We start from the raw sequence: 14,369 nt of genomic DNA, 5'->3' as shown, positions 1-14,369 counted from the left end.
CCACAAAGACTTTGATTTAATATGACGTGCTCTGAAGAACCTGTAACAATGGAGTAATGAAGGCAAGTGAGGCAAAGAGAACAGTAAAAGAAAGAAGTGGACATGTATCTAATACGAAACCAAAATGATTATATGTTGCGAAAAATAGAAATGAAGAATAAATAAAGGATCGTATTATAAGTGGCTTTCGGGATTTCGCAGCACGTTTACCAATGTGTGTGTGTGTGTGTGTGTGTGTGTGTGTGTGTGTGTGTGTGTGTGTGTGTGTATGAAAGAGAGAGAGAGAGAGAGAGAGAGAGAGCACAATGCGGAAGGAAAAGGAAAGAGGAGACAAGAAAAGGGAAAGACTGGAGTAAGTCTGTATACCATCAAGGGTCATGGATGAGATAAATACAGAAACTTTCCAACTGCAGGAGAAATACAGGCAGTTAATGAGGTGGTTTGGTTGTTACGGCACGAGTCACCATCACGTTGATCTGATGATTTCACCAGGAAACAGGCCAAACATGGGAAGAGGGATGAGGTGGGGAGAGAGGAAGAGTGGGGGTGAGACTGGGGAAGGAAAGGAAGAGTCGGTAGGGAGAGACGAAGAGGGAGAGGAAATGGCTAGGGGAAGAAAGGAAGGAACGGAGGAGGAGAGATGCAAAAATATAGGAGAGGAAGATAAGTAGTTCAAAAAATCAAAGGAAGAACGGAGGTGGCTTACAGGATAGGAAAGTTGGGAGAGGAGAGGGAGGAGGAGTTAGGGACGGCGGAACGATGGAAGACCTCCAATATAGGAGAAGATAAGAGCTGAAAAAGGGGAAGGCGGACGACAGGAAGATATATAGGCGAAGAAAGGAAAAACATAACGAGGAAACGTAAAGAATGGTGGGAAAGAAAAGGAATAGATGGGAGGGAGAGAGGGTGAGGGGGTTGGGGGGAAAGAGAACAATACGAAATGAGAAGGAGAGAAGCAAAAGTGCGTGGGGGAAGTGAATATAAAGAGCCATAAATGAGAAAGAAGGTGAGGAGGGGATGGAAGGGAAGGGAAAGATGGGGAAGGAGGAGTAGGAGGGAAGGGTAAGGAAGAAAAAGAAGAGAAGAAAAAGTAGGGAGAAAGAATGAAGTAAAAGCAGGAGGGACGGAGAGGAGTCGAGCAGCTGAGGAAGAAGAGAATAAAAGGGAAGACTAAATGCAGACGCAGGAGGAAAAACCGGGGATGGGAGGGGAGGGAAAGATTTAGAAGGAATTTAATAGACAGGCTGAGGTTAAGAAGCACAACTGGGGGAAGCAGATAAATAGGAGGGCAAATAGAGAGAAAGGGTAATGTCACAATGGACTGAAGAAGATGGAGCAGAGGTGACGGTAGGGTAAAGGAATAAAAAGTAGGAAAGGGAAAGGGAAATATGTGCGGTTGTGGGGATGTGAAGCGAAAGTAGGGAGCACAAAAGAAGCTAAAAGAAGGCGGCCAGCAGTAGACCTGAAAATATTCTCAGAACTATTTTTCCAAGACTGAATTCTCCGAAAGTGTTCAAGCAGAGCCAATATCCAAAAAGGCCATATCTAAGGTTTGACCAATGGAACACTCTCATTTCACGTATTGTTTGGTAATAAATGAGCCAGTGTCTATCCTTCTTGATAGAAGGAGCAGTAAATGTATTGTTGGCGTAGATCGTCAAATCAACGGGACATTAAAATTAACCTTTTTTGTTCTTCCTGAAAAAAAGAAAAGGTTTCCTTCAACGTAGGCTGTTCTTGCACCCAGCCGTAGAATCATGACTGCAGTAACTGTTAAACCTTCCTCAAACCCAAAAGCCCCTCCAGTCTAATGGCAGATTCTAGGTACTTTGGAGATCAAAATAATAACACCTATTGTTTTGCGTCTTAATCTGTACTTTGCATCTCATTATCCTGTATTCTGTAAATGAGGCAGATTACGTCAGTATTAAAGAGCTATTTCTGACACTGAAGAAATATTACAATGTTGTATGCTAAATAAATCGTAAAGGAAGAGTGTTCCGTAGTTCTTTTACTGCTTATTGTCCATAGTTCAGCAGCAGAAATAAAAGCAATGCTATGGCCTTACATCAAAACCGTATCACTCCTTCGTGAATATCACCATATTCTAGTGTTAATCTATTGCTATGACTCAGCATTAAAGATAGAAAGATGGCAAATTTAGGCCAAGTTAAAGTACCAGTAAAACGCCTTTGTTGGCGAGGTACTAGCGAGGCCATTTAAATCCGAAAGCATTGAAATGTCGCCCAAAACCCCGAAGATGTCTAGAGTATATTGATGGCTATTCACCTACCAAGTTTCTTGCCTCTACGACAAACTGTCTGGCCTGTGGCCCTCTTTTGAAGATTTTTGACATGCTGCATTTGGTGCGTGTCACGTGCCACATGCACCCCCGGGATGTGATTAAACCTGTCAAAACAAATCTTAAAGAATGGGGCTTTCATATGGTGCAAACCACGGAGTGACTGGCCCTGTGGTTGCTGAGATATAAGCTTCTCAATAGCGTTACGGTCGGGCAGGGTCGGGTCGGGCAGGGCCGGGTTGGGTTGCTCAAATGTGAGAAAATGCCACTACTTGATGAGAGACTCGCGAGGGCTTCGCCCTCTCTCGTAATAAAGAATGTAGTACCGAAACAGCGTTCGGAAAGCAGAGAGTAAAATCATACCAACCAGAGATATATGATTAAGTGAAGAAGTGTAAAATGTGGAAAGAAGTGGCAAAATATAAATGGTTTGGGGAAAAGCTCTATTAAAAAATATCACTGAGACAATATTTGCGATGAATGTGTTTATGACTAAGCACAGGAAATTAACTTCAAAGTCTGGTCAGCATAAAGACTAAAGCAAATTCTTGTGAGGTGAATCTAGCTTTCTCCTGGTTGGAGGTCTGTGACAAGAGAAGACATCCACAGTATTAACAACAATATAAATTCCACACTGATCCATTAACTAAAGTATTGTGGATCGGGTTGGTATTCGAGACCAAACTGGATGATAAGACTGGAAGAAAAAGTGAAACAGTTGCCTTCCAGAATTAAAGTGCTTTCAGTTGATTCTTACCTTTAAGTTAAGCAGTTCACTTCGATGCAGGACTTTTTAGGTTAATCATACTACCTTCTGATGATTTTATTCAGCTTGAGGAAGACTTCTTAGAACTAGAAGGATTAGAGACAGCCTTCACTACAAAAGATCTTCCACCAGGCTGAATAAAATCGCCTGGAGGGAGCATGAATACAATAATAGATAAAACACGCAACAACATTGAAGGGATTAACTTTATTTTTCTCTTATGAAGAGCAAGCAAGCACAGAGAGCGAAGCAATGTTTACATTTAACTGAGCCCAATACAACACAGCCTGACCGCGATGGTTTTCAGAGGCTAATAATTTTCTACTATGTGAGATAAAGAAGCGACTCTTTCAGCAGGTAGTAGATACATTCAATAAATTTTTTTTTAGCTACAGTATATATTAACTCATGAGACCAAAGAAAACCCTTGGAAACCCAGCTTTCCAAGGGAATGTACAGAGTGCTTCAGTGGACATGCTTCACTATGAAATCGAATTAAAAAGATTTCCTGTTGTAACACTATGTTTTCGTGCATGAATTCTAACAAATAATTTTGGATATTAAGTTCATAATTTGACATGAACGTTTTTTCTGTGTTTAGGGGTGAAATCAGCTAGGGTAATCGCCCTATTTCTAGGTTTTATCATTCGATCAATAGCCAAGCGTTTGCCAATGCAGTTCGTTGACAAGGCAAATCTAGAGCAGGAAACTGAACATTGTGCGCGTGATAAATGCTAAGGCGCCTCTCTATATGTGCATCCACAGAGAAACCGTGAGAGAGAGAAACGTGAGAAAGTATATATCTTAGGTCAATTATTCTTGTGTTAATTTTCAACTACCTCACCAGTCATGGTGAAGGTTTACACCAAGATGACATTTTGATGATAGGCATATGTACAAAAGCCAGGATAAGCCTCGGGAAAATCTAGGAAAAATTATTAAATGGTCTGATTACAAATGCCAAAAAAGTGATGAAGTATTGATCTCTTCAGTCCGAGGACGTTATTCTCATTTCCAATTAGTGCTTTGTATACAGTAGCCGGTCTTCAGAGTTCATGTGATTTTGGGATGTGTTTTGATTGGCTTTGGAAATATCGTAACACCTCTTTCTTGGCGATTTGTTATACTTATTACATCTCAACGTTATTATGTATGGTATTTACAGTTTACCTTCTAAATATCGACATAGTTCGTATCAGTGATATACAAGACTGTGCTGATGTGTGATCCCGCAGAATAAATCACTATGGAAGCTTTATTACGAAATTACTTATACTACTTGGAATAAGTTCCTATGTCCAATTTATGCTGCCCGCTTTCTCATTTCCCAAACAGCACTTACTCTTTGAACCTCAGCTTTCTTCTAGCCTTTTCCTATTTCCTCCCCTCTAGTTTCCCTTGTCCTTACCTCTCCTCCTGTCTCTTTCTTATCTGTATTATCTCTCTCTACCTTTTCCTCCTCCATTTTCCCATTTCTTTTTCTCTCTAACTGTTTGATTCTCCACCATATTCTTTCCATTCCTCTTCATCTCTTTTAACTCCATCCTCTGGTTCTACTCTTTGATAACTAGACTTATATTACAAGACTAACATAGCACAGATTTATATACGGTAAATCATGGTTAAGCTAATATTTAAGTGGAAAGTACTACCATGAGACAAATGGTATTAAATAGAAAAAAATATTATGCACTTACTGCCCAGTGATGTTTGCAGTAGCTGGCTGCGACTCCGGTACCTGAATTGAGGTGTGCAAAATATACTCACCTCGAAATAAGGAAAAATTCAAATAAAAAATTATTGCTTCGTTATTCCATCCAGCCTCCCACCTTTCATCCTTCCTTTACCGTCTGCTTTCATTAACCCGCCCCGTCCCGTCGACGTATGGGTACGTTGCAACATTTTGCATTTGCCAGTCCCGATGACGTACTGGTACGTCGTGCAATTGGAAGGTCCCTAATTTGCACAATTTTCAAAATTTGCGCGTGATTTTTCGTATGTATACATGGGACACCTTCCTCTATTCCTCTACTAGATGCCAAGCAGAGACAATGCCTTACACTGCATAACCTCCCCCTTCCCCCCCTCATGCCATTGTCTTGGCAATTCACCTGATACCAGTGACCTGGCCAGTAAAGACATTCAGGGCCAGAGTGATTCCCCAATCAATGACAATGTGGAGGACAAAGTTTACATAGCATTAAAGGAAGAAATAGTCAGAAATAATGATCAGGTAATGTGGCAAAAGAAGGTCAGGTATGGTGATGAGTTAGTGAGTGAAACAATGCTTATAATGCCTATATTACTGTTTGAAAACCAATATACTCTCGTACTACATATAAATTCGTACCAAGTAAATAAATAAATACCGTTTATGAGTGGTGTGAAATAGTTACCCTCCCATAGAACTCGTTTTCTTTGGTGCCAATCTGTTAGAGCACCCAGTCAGGTAAGGAGGTACTGGTGCCTGGATCAAGTATTTTAAACCTCAGGTCAGCGATTTCTCTATGAATTTTCGATGTTTCTCACCAAAAGCGGAGGTTTTAGCAAAAAAAAAAAAAAAAAATCGAAAATAAATCGGGATTGGGGGGTGTCAGAGGTGCGAAATAGCTTGGGACGTGACGGGTTAATTCCTGCCCCACTCTTTCCTTTCAATCCCAATTCCCGCCCTCAGTTTCTCTAACAACTTCTGACCATGACATTTCCTACATATGATATTTCCCACCTAGTCACATTTCAAGCTTTCAGTCATTAACAGCGAGCGAGTGCACCGAGCGAAGCGATGTTTACCCAGTAGTATGTTCAGCCAAGAAATGTGTGGCCTGACACGACCCGGCCTGGCCCGACACGACAAGGCCTGACCATGATGGTTTTCAGAGACTTGTAACATTTCTACTATGTGAAATAGAGCAGAGATTCTTTCAGCAGGTAGAAGATATACTTACAGACACTGTTCATTAACACGACAAGTCAGGAGCAGAGAATTAAACATTGGGCACGTGATAAATGCTACAGCTCCTCGCTATATGCACATCCAGAGAGAAAATGTAAATATTTTAGCTCAATTACTCTTCTGCTTATTACCTCACCAGATATGTTGAACGTTTACAGCTAGATGAAATTATGATGATAGACATATGTACAAACGCTCGCCCGCTCGCCATGCGCTCACAAAGCGCACTTTACCGGCACACTTTATCTCTTGCCAGTCTGGCTACACTCTCTACTTTTTCTTCTGTTTTCTACATAACTCATCCCCTTCTCACATGCTCCCACCTTCCCTTTCCCATTCCTTCTCTTTTATTAGCTCATCTTTCCAGGCCTAGTCTTACCCTTCCAGTTGTTGTTATTGTTGTTGTTGTTGTTGTTGTTGTTGTTGTGAACCCAGGCTTATGTGAAGCATGAACTTGTTGAAATGGAGGATTAACTCTCCTTTCTCCTGTAGTCAACTATCCTCATTTTGAGGGGTAGGGAAATAGTTGAGGGAAGGTATTTGTTGTTGTTGTTTTGCCCTGGTCTGTCTGGCCGAGCAGACCCAGATGGAATTCACAACTTCTTCGCTCCACCTACGGCAGGATACACAGCGACATTACGTGTAAAAACGTTTGTATTACCAGGCAGCTAAGTCGCCCATTTATATGACTGCCACCAAATGAATGTGTCCCTCTCCAGCACCTTTACCCTTCCTAAAGGGCAAAACCACAGGGGGAACCAGAAGAGAGTAGGAAGGAAACAAAACACAAACACTGACACAGGAGACAGTGATAGCAAACAGCGGTTTGTTGTATGTTAGGAAGAGAATGAGACAGACACAGGACACAGTCGGAAAAACAGAAGAAAACGATAGTAGACAGTGGTATGGTGTAGGCTAGGAGGAGGATAGGAAGGACATGCGGCACAGTTGGTGAAACAGAAGACTGCGAGAGTAGGCAGAGGTATGTTGTTGTAGATTAGGTTGTCTACAGTAATTGCAGCGGACTGTCTTTGGTTTACCGGAGTCTACCTCACAAGTACAGTGATAGTGAGTGAGCTCAAGCGTACTTCAATGTTCCCTGGACAGCACGAACACGACCTAGTAGTCGCCCGCTAAGCCCCTCTATTTCCTTCCTCTGTCCAACTCACCCTTTTGCTCTCCCGTCTTGCCATGTAGTTTTGTCGTTTGTTTTTTCCAATTCCCTCCCTTCCCTTCCTCGCTTCTTATTTTATTCCTCCCCTTTTCAGGGGGTGTATTAATAAAAAGTCATTATGAGTTTTAAGATAAACGTGTATGCATTACAGTTGTCTATATTATTACGCGTAGTTTTAATTTCTGTGTCGTATTTTGTCTATTAGGCTTATTATTCATTCTGATTTGATTGTGAAGCATTTGGATTTTTTTTAAGACTAAAGTTTTCACAAGTAATCTCATGAACAACATCCAATTAAGTCATTTTATAAATTCGACCCCCCTGCCTCCTGCCTTCCCCTCCTCCAGCCTACTCGCCACCCCGACGCCTCTCCTCTAGACAGCGTCAGCACTTGTTAAGAAATATGATCCTTGTGTTGACCGAAGATAAGGCTGTTAATTCCCTGCCTCAAGAGTACTACTGACACTGGCGGCTTTACCCAGACGAAAGGACGGGTTATCTCTGAGATAGCTGAGGACGTGGGAATGTTAGCGTGAGTCATTGTCTGTGTGTCTCTCTGCTGCTTGACATCACATCTCCGTTATGTCGAGCAATATCCTATGGCGGTGATCGCAAGAAAAAGATGATGATAATGATGATGCTGATGAAGGGTTAGGTTTTGTCTGTAGGATAAAAAGACTAAATAAGCGAAGTTTATCTTGCTGTGTCACTTAAATTACACTACGGTTACGTGTAGAAACTTCTCATTCTTAACCACGATATCACTCCAGCATTCCATCCTACCCAAGCTATACATAATTCTCCCCAATAACCTCGACTGTATTCCTCATTCCATCCAACTTCATTTTCTTGTTAATATTACGCAGGCTATTGCTTCCAGGTGAATCTTGGTCCATATACTACATTGTTGTACAGCTGTTTTCCTCTTAACACATTGCTTTCCATTGGTTTCAAGAGATCAGGCACTCATAGATTTTTTTTTTTTTTTTAACCAGATCCACGCATGTTCTATTTCACACTTCACTGCAGACGTCTTTATTCAGCGGAGAGTGAGTCATAGGAGCGTGAGTGATAGTTTTGGTTCCATAAACTCTTTCATGGTCGAGCCAACTCTAGCATTCTATTCCATAAAACACCAGGCTATTTTATTATGTTGAAAGGGAGTCATTGGAGCCTGAGAGTGTTATGCAACCAAAATAACAGATTCAGATAGAGAATAGAATACAGAATGCTTGCATGACAGCATGTGAACGGAGGATATGAGTGAGGAAAGGTGCAGTGAAGGTAAGGTGAGGTGGATGTGAGAGTGAGGGTTGATGATGACAATCATTTTTAGAAAATTAATTTTTTCTTAAATACCAGAATATCTTAGGGGTGTTTGTGTAGATATGATGACGTAAGGTGCGTACAGTGATGTGGATATGAGGATGAAACCAAACTAGAGTCAGATCACGGTGGGTAGGTGAGGACTAATAGAGGAAACTTTGGCTTGTGTTGGTGTAGGTAGTGTGATGGTAGAATAGGACTGGAATGATCCGGATATGAGGATGAGAGACAACAAGATGAAAAAGAAGAGGAAATAAAATGAAAGTGTAGGTTTAGAGAGGATTAAGAGGACTAAATGAGAGAGGAGCTAAAGGGTTGGTGGTGAGGGTTGTGTGACGGACAGGTGTGAGTGAGGGTGAGGGTGCGTGGGATGGGAGTGAGGTTGAGTCACAGCAGCAGGCCCCATACGGTAGTGATTACTGTCATCTGGCTTCGTCAGATGCTGCGTATCGTAAAATATACTACAATCTATCTATTTGTCTCTCTCTGTCTATATCTATCAATCTATCTATCTACCTATAGATAGATAGATAAAGATATCCATCCATCCGTCCATCATCCAATCCTACATTGCCCCATGAGAAGCGTAGGAGTCCGGGACTAGGCAGTTGGTCCCGACATTTAAGATGAGAGTGACTAGCCTCACTCATCCCTGAGCGGCATTACATGAGCAATCAACCCCAGCCACTCCTTGGATATAAACCTTCACTGGCACAATCCGACCGGAGCTCAATAATTACCCGCTAAACCACCAGGCGCCAAAATTTGGTTGTATGGTTACAACCCAGCGTAGTAAATGGATGGTGCACAGGAAACCATATGGCTTGTCACTCAGTGTAGAGTCACCCACAGGCAGAAGGAAGGGGAAAAAATGAAGGAAAGAAAGACAGAAGAGGGAGTGTAAAGTCACCCGTAGGCAGAAGGACAAGGAACGAATGAAGAAAAGAAAGTTAGAAGAGGATGGAAGGACAGAAGGATGGAGGAGAGGAAAGATATATATATATATATATATATATATATATATATATATATATATATATATATATATATATATATATATATATATATATATATATATATATATATATATATATATATATATATATATATATATATATATATATATATATATATATATATATATATATCCTTTCAGTTTCAAAGAGAGGAATCACTGTCTCCTTTCATTACAGACCAACAGCTATTACATCTTCTCTTGGTAAAGAGTTTGAGATATTAATTAACAAGCACATTGTTAAACACCTTGAATCCAACAACGTAATTAGTATTAGGCAGTATGGCTTTTGCCATGAAAGATTCATTGTTCATATACTCAATCAGGTGACTCATACCATCCATCAGTGAAGTGACCAACATGGAGAAACTCATGCAGTAGCCCTTGATATTTATAAAGTTTTTGACAGAGTGTGGCACCATTCCTTGCTAACCAAACTCCCTCTTTATTGCCTATCATCTTTTGTTCCTCTGATTTCCTCATACATTAGTGACAGAAGGATAAGAGTAAAAGCAGATGACGTATATTCCAGTTTCCACTCGATTAATGCTGGCGCACCACAAGGAGCAGTTCTGGCTCCAGCTCCATTCGTAATTCATATTAATGATCTTTTATCTGTCACCCATAATCCCATTCACTCATATGCAGATGACCCAACACTTCACAGTTCATTCACACTTAAACACCCTTTCACAAAGTTTAATATTTCTAACTCACAACTCAGTACAGCAGTCTCCATAAAACTATACTCATCTAAGATCACAGAATGGGAACAAAATAACATTGTATCATTTAATGCTAGGAGAACTGAATGTATACAGTACAATTTACTAACAGGCAGATGTAGCCTGATTTCTTTATTACCTTCAATGTTACTAATATTCCTGTCTTTAAAAGTATTGAAATTATCTGTGTTTCACTAAATGATGCCCTTAGCTGGACCTCTCATGTTCGAGCACTTGCTAAAACCGCTCCAAAGAAACTTGGATTATTGTACAGAGTCCGTAACTTCTTTGCTGACGAGCAGTTAGCTATGATTTAGAAAAGTCATGTGTGCTATCAGCTGGAATATAGCTCACCCTTCCTGTGTGGAGAGGTTGTACTAAGACAAATGGAAACAATTCAGAACAAAGCTGTTAGAAGTATTAATAACCCTACAATTACAAATTAACTATAACCCCTATATGTAAGAGGGAATGTTGCCTCCCTTGCATTATTTTACAGGTACTTTTATGGTAAATGCTCAGACGAAGTTGCATCCATTGTGACACCTCTCCACGCCTTCCCACATTCTACATGGGCATCTGCTAGTGCTCATGACTGGACTGTCACACTGCCAAATTGCAGAACATCTGCCTATCAGAATTCTTTTATTCCCCGACCTGTATCATTTTGGAACTTACTTCCCCAGAGTGGTTCCTCTCCCCTCCCAGCTTCAACCTACAGCTGTTCAAGTTCAACTGTTACAGATAATTTTTTAATGAATTGAGGACACCTGAAATCAGGTGTATGGATTGTTACCAGTGATAGTGAAGCTGGTATTGTTTTCAGTTTGGCTGTCAGTGTGTCTGTGTGTCTGTTAGCATGATAACTTCGCAGCTGCTCAAGATATCATCACAAAATTTTACAGGTGTGTAGTAAGGATGAAAATCTGCTACGAGTTCGAAATTTGTGAAAGTAGGTCAAGGTCTGTGTGTCTGATAGCACGATAACTTCTCAACCGCTCAAGATGTCATCACAAAGTTTTACACATGGGTAGTAGGGATGAAAAATCTACGAATTCAAAATTGGTAAAAGTATGTCAAGGTCAAGATCATATTCCGAGCAGCGATAGATATGTATCGGCTAGCAGCTGGTGTGATTCCTCCCTCGGGGAGGGGCTCTATTTTTTTTTTTTTTTATTCTTTTGTTTTTCCTTCCTGTGTTCTGTTATGTTTTAAAAAAATATTGCATTCCCACCGTACCACGAAACACACAGACACACACACACACACACACACACACACACACACACACACACACACACACACACACACACACACACACACACACACACACACACACACACAAGCACTAGGTGTACGCGGGAGAAAAAATAGAAATACAGACCAAACAAATTCAGAGACAACCCACGGGAACACGCAGCTCTCATTAGATCACGAACTACTATTAGAAAAGGTACTGGTAGATCGGTGAAGGGGAAGATAGGGTAGGTAGAGGTGTGTGACGAGGGAGGAAGGAAGAAAGGTAGAGGGAATGGGAAGGGGGGAGGTAGGGAAGCAGTATTGGAGGAGGTAAGGGGGCGAAAGGGGGAGGTCAGCTATACTGTAAGTCTGTTAACTGAATTGCGGTATTTACCTCCCGCTGTCTAAATTTCTGGATTCGTATTCTCGTCAGGTTAGCAGGCTCCCTAGCACCTTCTCCTTAGGTGTTTCTTTCTGAATATGGCATTTTATCATAGTTGTCTATTTTATATGTTGTAAACTTTATTCACATGAATATGATTTTATCAAAATGCAAGAGTAATTTTCCTGTTGTATAAAAGAAATGTCGATAAGGGAAAGGTACTCGAAAGACTCTTAAGTAGACGAGAATATGGCCCCAGGAGGAGGAGGAGGGGAAGGAGGTGGTGGTGATGGTGGGCTTAGATGATCTCATGTCTAGTTATAACATACAGAAAAACAGCTTGCTTAATGGGGGGCAGGAAATCAAAGGTAAAGTATTGTGTGGGGAATGACAGAAGGAAACCAGAATGTCAAATTATAATTGATTCAAGGCGGTATCTACTCGCACGTCAATCTACTGACAACACATATTTTCTTGGTCAATGGTTTAAACACAGTCAATAAAATGTTAATTTATTTTAGTTTACAAAATGTGTGGCTTGCTTTCGGTGTTGAATTGCAAGTGTTTTTGTTTCATTAGAGGTGTTTCCATCATCTTTTTAAATGCACTAACGAATAGCGCCATCTAGTAATACTTTTACTTTATAAACATGTTTTATACTGTGCATAGTAATATAAGTTACTATATCTGCCACACTGTGTTGATGGGATTTCTGTAATAGGACATTTTGTGTATGTTTGTCCCTTCATAAAAGAAATCTCTGCCTATCAACTGCACAAGGATCATTAACGCACATAACCACTATGCGTTTAAGAGTATAGGAAGGGAGGTTACGTGTCCTTCGCCTCTCTTTGAACGTTTTACCCCGACCAGGTGCCTCTTTTATTTGGGAAATCAGCTCTCTGCCGCAAACACACGGTAATACAACCAAACCATCACTTGTCTGCTAAAAAAATAATCTATCTATCTATCTATTGCCAGACTCCTTAATCCCTCATACGGGGTGGCCACAAACAAAGCCCCTCCACGTTACCCTGTCCCCCGCCATTTCACCGCCCTGCTCAAAATTCACACACCCCTCTTTCATATACCTCTCCACTCCATCCCTCTATCTCATCCTTAGCCTTCCCCTCCCTCTCTCCCCTTCCACCTCACTCATATACACTCTCCTCGTCAGTCTTTCACTCTCCATCCTCTCCACATGGCCAAACCACCTCAGTGTGTTTCTCCTAATGCTTCCTATTACATCCTCATCCACACCACAACGCTCCTTCACATCCTCGTTTGTCACTCTGTCTCTCCATGTGTCTCCACGTGTTGTTCTCAAATAACTCATTTCCACTGCTCACACTCTTCACTTGTGTCCCTCCAGCAACGTCCAAGCTTCACTTCCATACGTCAGAGTTGGTATCACAATACTGTCATGTAATAACTTTTTCACTTCCATGCTCACTTCCCTGTTTCTTATCACTGCCCTCAAGAAGCCAGCAACCCTTCTTCCTTGTTGTACCCTTTCAAGCACTTCACCCTCCAAACTTCCATCCTTACTCATCACACTACCCAAGTACTTAAACGTACTCACATTTTCCATTTCCTCCTCATCCAACCTCACTGTACATTCACTGACTTCACCTCTCTCGAAGACCATAACTTTACTCTTCCCTACATTCACCTTTAAATTCCGTTTCTTACACACTCTCCCAAACTCATCCATCAAGCCTTGCAGCTCTCCTTCGTCTTCACTTAACAACACAGTATCATCTGCAAACAACAATACAAGGAGTTTCCAAACACTGCCCTCTCTCATTAGGGCCACTCCAACATCCACTGCCTACCTTGTATCTCTTTTATAACCCCATCCATATACAGATTGAACAACCATGGAGACATGACACATCCCTGTTTCACCTCAGCCTTTAAATTGAAAAACTCACTCAGTTCACTATTCACACGCACTGCAGCCTTAGCACCCTCATACATACTCTTCACAGCATTCAACAACTTCCCATCTACTCCATATATTCTTAATACTTTCCACAAGCCTTGTCTATCCACCCTGTCATATGCTTTCTCCAAATCCATGAAGGCCGCATACAACTTCTTTCCCTTCTCTAGCCTATACAATCCCGTCGTCGGCATGGTGCCGACAGTACAAAACATCTCAATTAATCCCAGTGACGTGATAGAGCCGACAGCAAAATTTCGAGCGATGTAGCACGTTTCAAACTGCTTTAATCTAGCTAATTTTTGCTAAGGAGTAGCTTAATGTATTGGCAACACTGTGTCCATGCAGTTGTAGTACATCAGTGTGCCACTGTCCCTCATAGCATCAGAGTGTCGGGAGAATCACGCCATTTTTCCGCCTCATTGGGCTGGAGGAGGCTGTTGAAATTGTCACATGGACCCTTCTGTCCCTTCATTTAGTGATTCTTCAGAAGAGAAAGACCTGGATACCTATTCTGGGGAGGAATATGAGCCAGTGGAGGA

The sequence above is a fragment of the Coenobita brevimanus genome, chromosome 13 (genome assembly GCF_032717465.1).
Source record: "Coenobita brevimanus isolate Jiangsu-jjx chromosome 13, ASM3271746v2, whole genome shotgun sequence".
Classification (NCBI taxonomy): domain Eukaryota; kingdom Metazoa; phylum Arthropoda; class Malacostraca; order Decapoda; family Coenobitidae; genus Coenobita; species Coenobita brevimanus.
Note: the sequence above shows the minus strand (reverse complement) of the source record.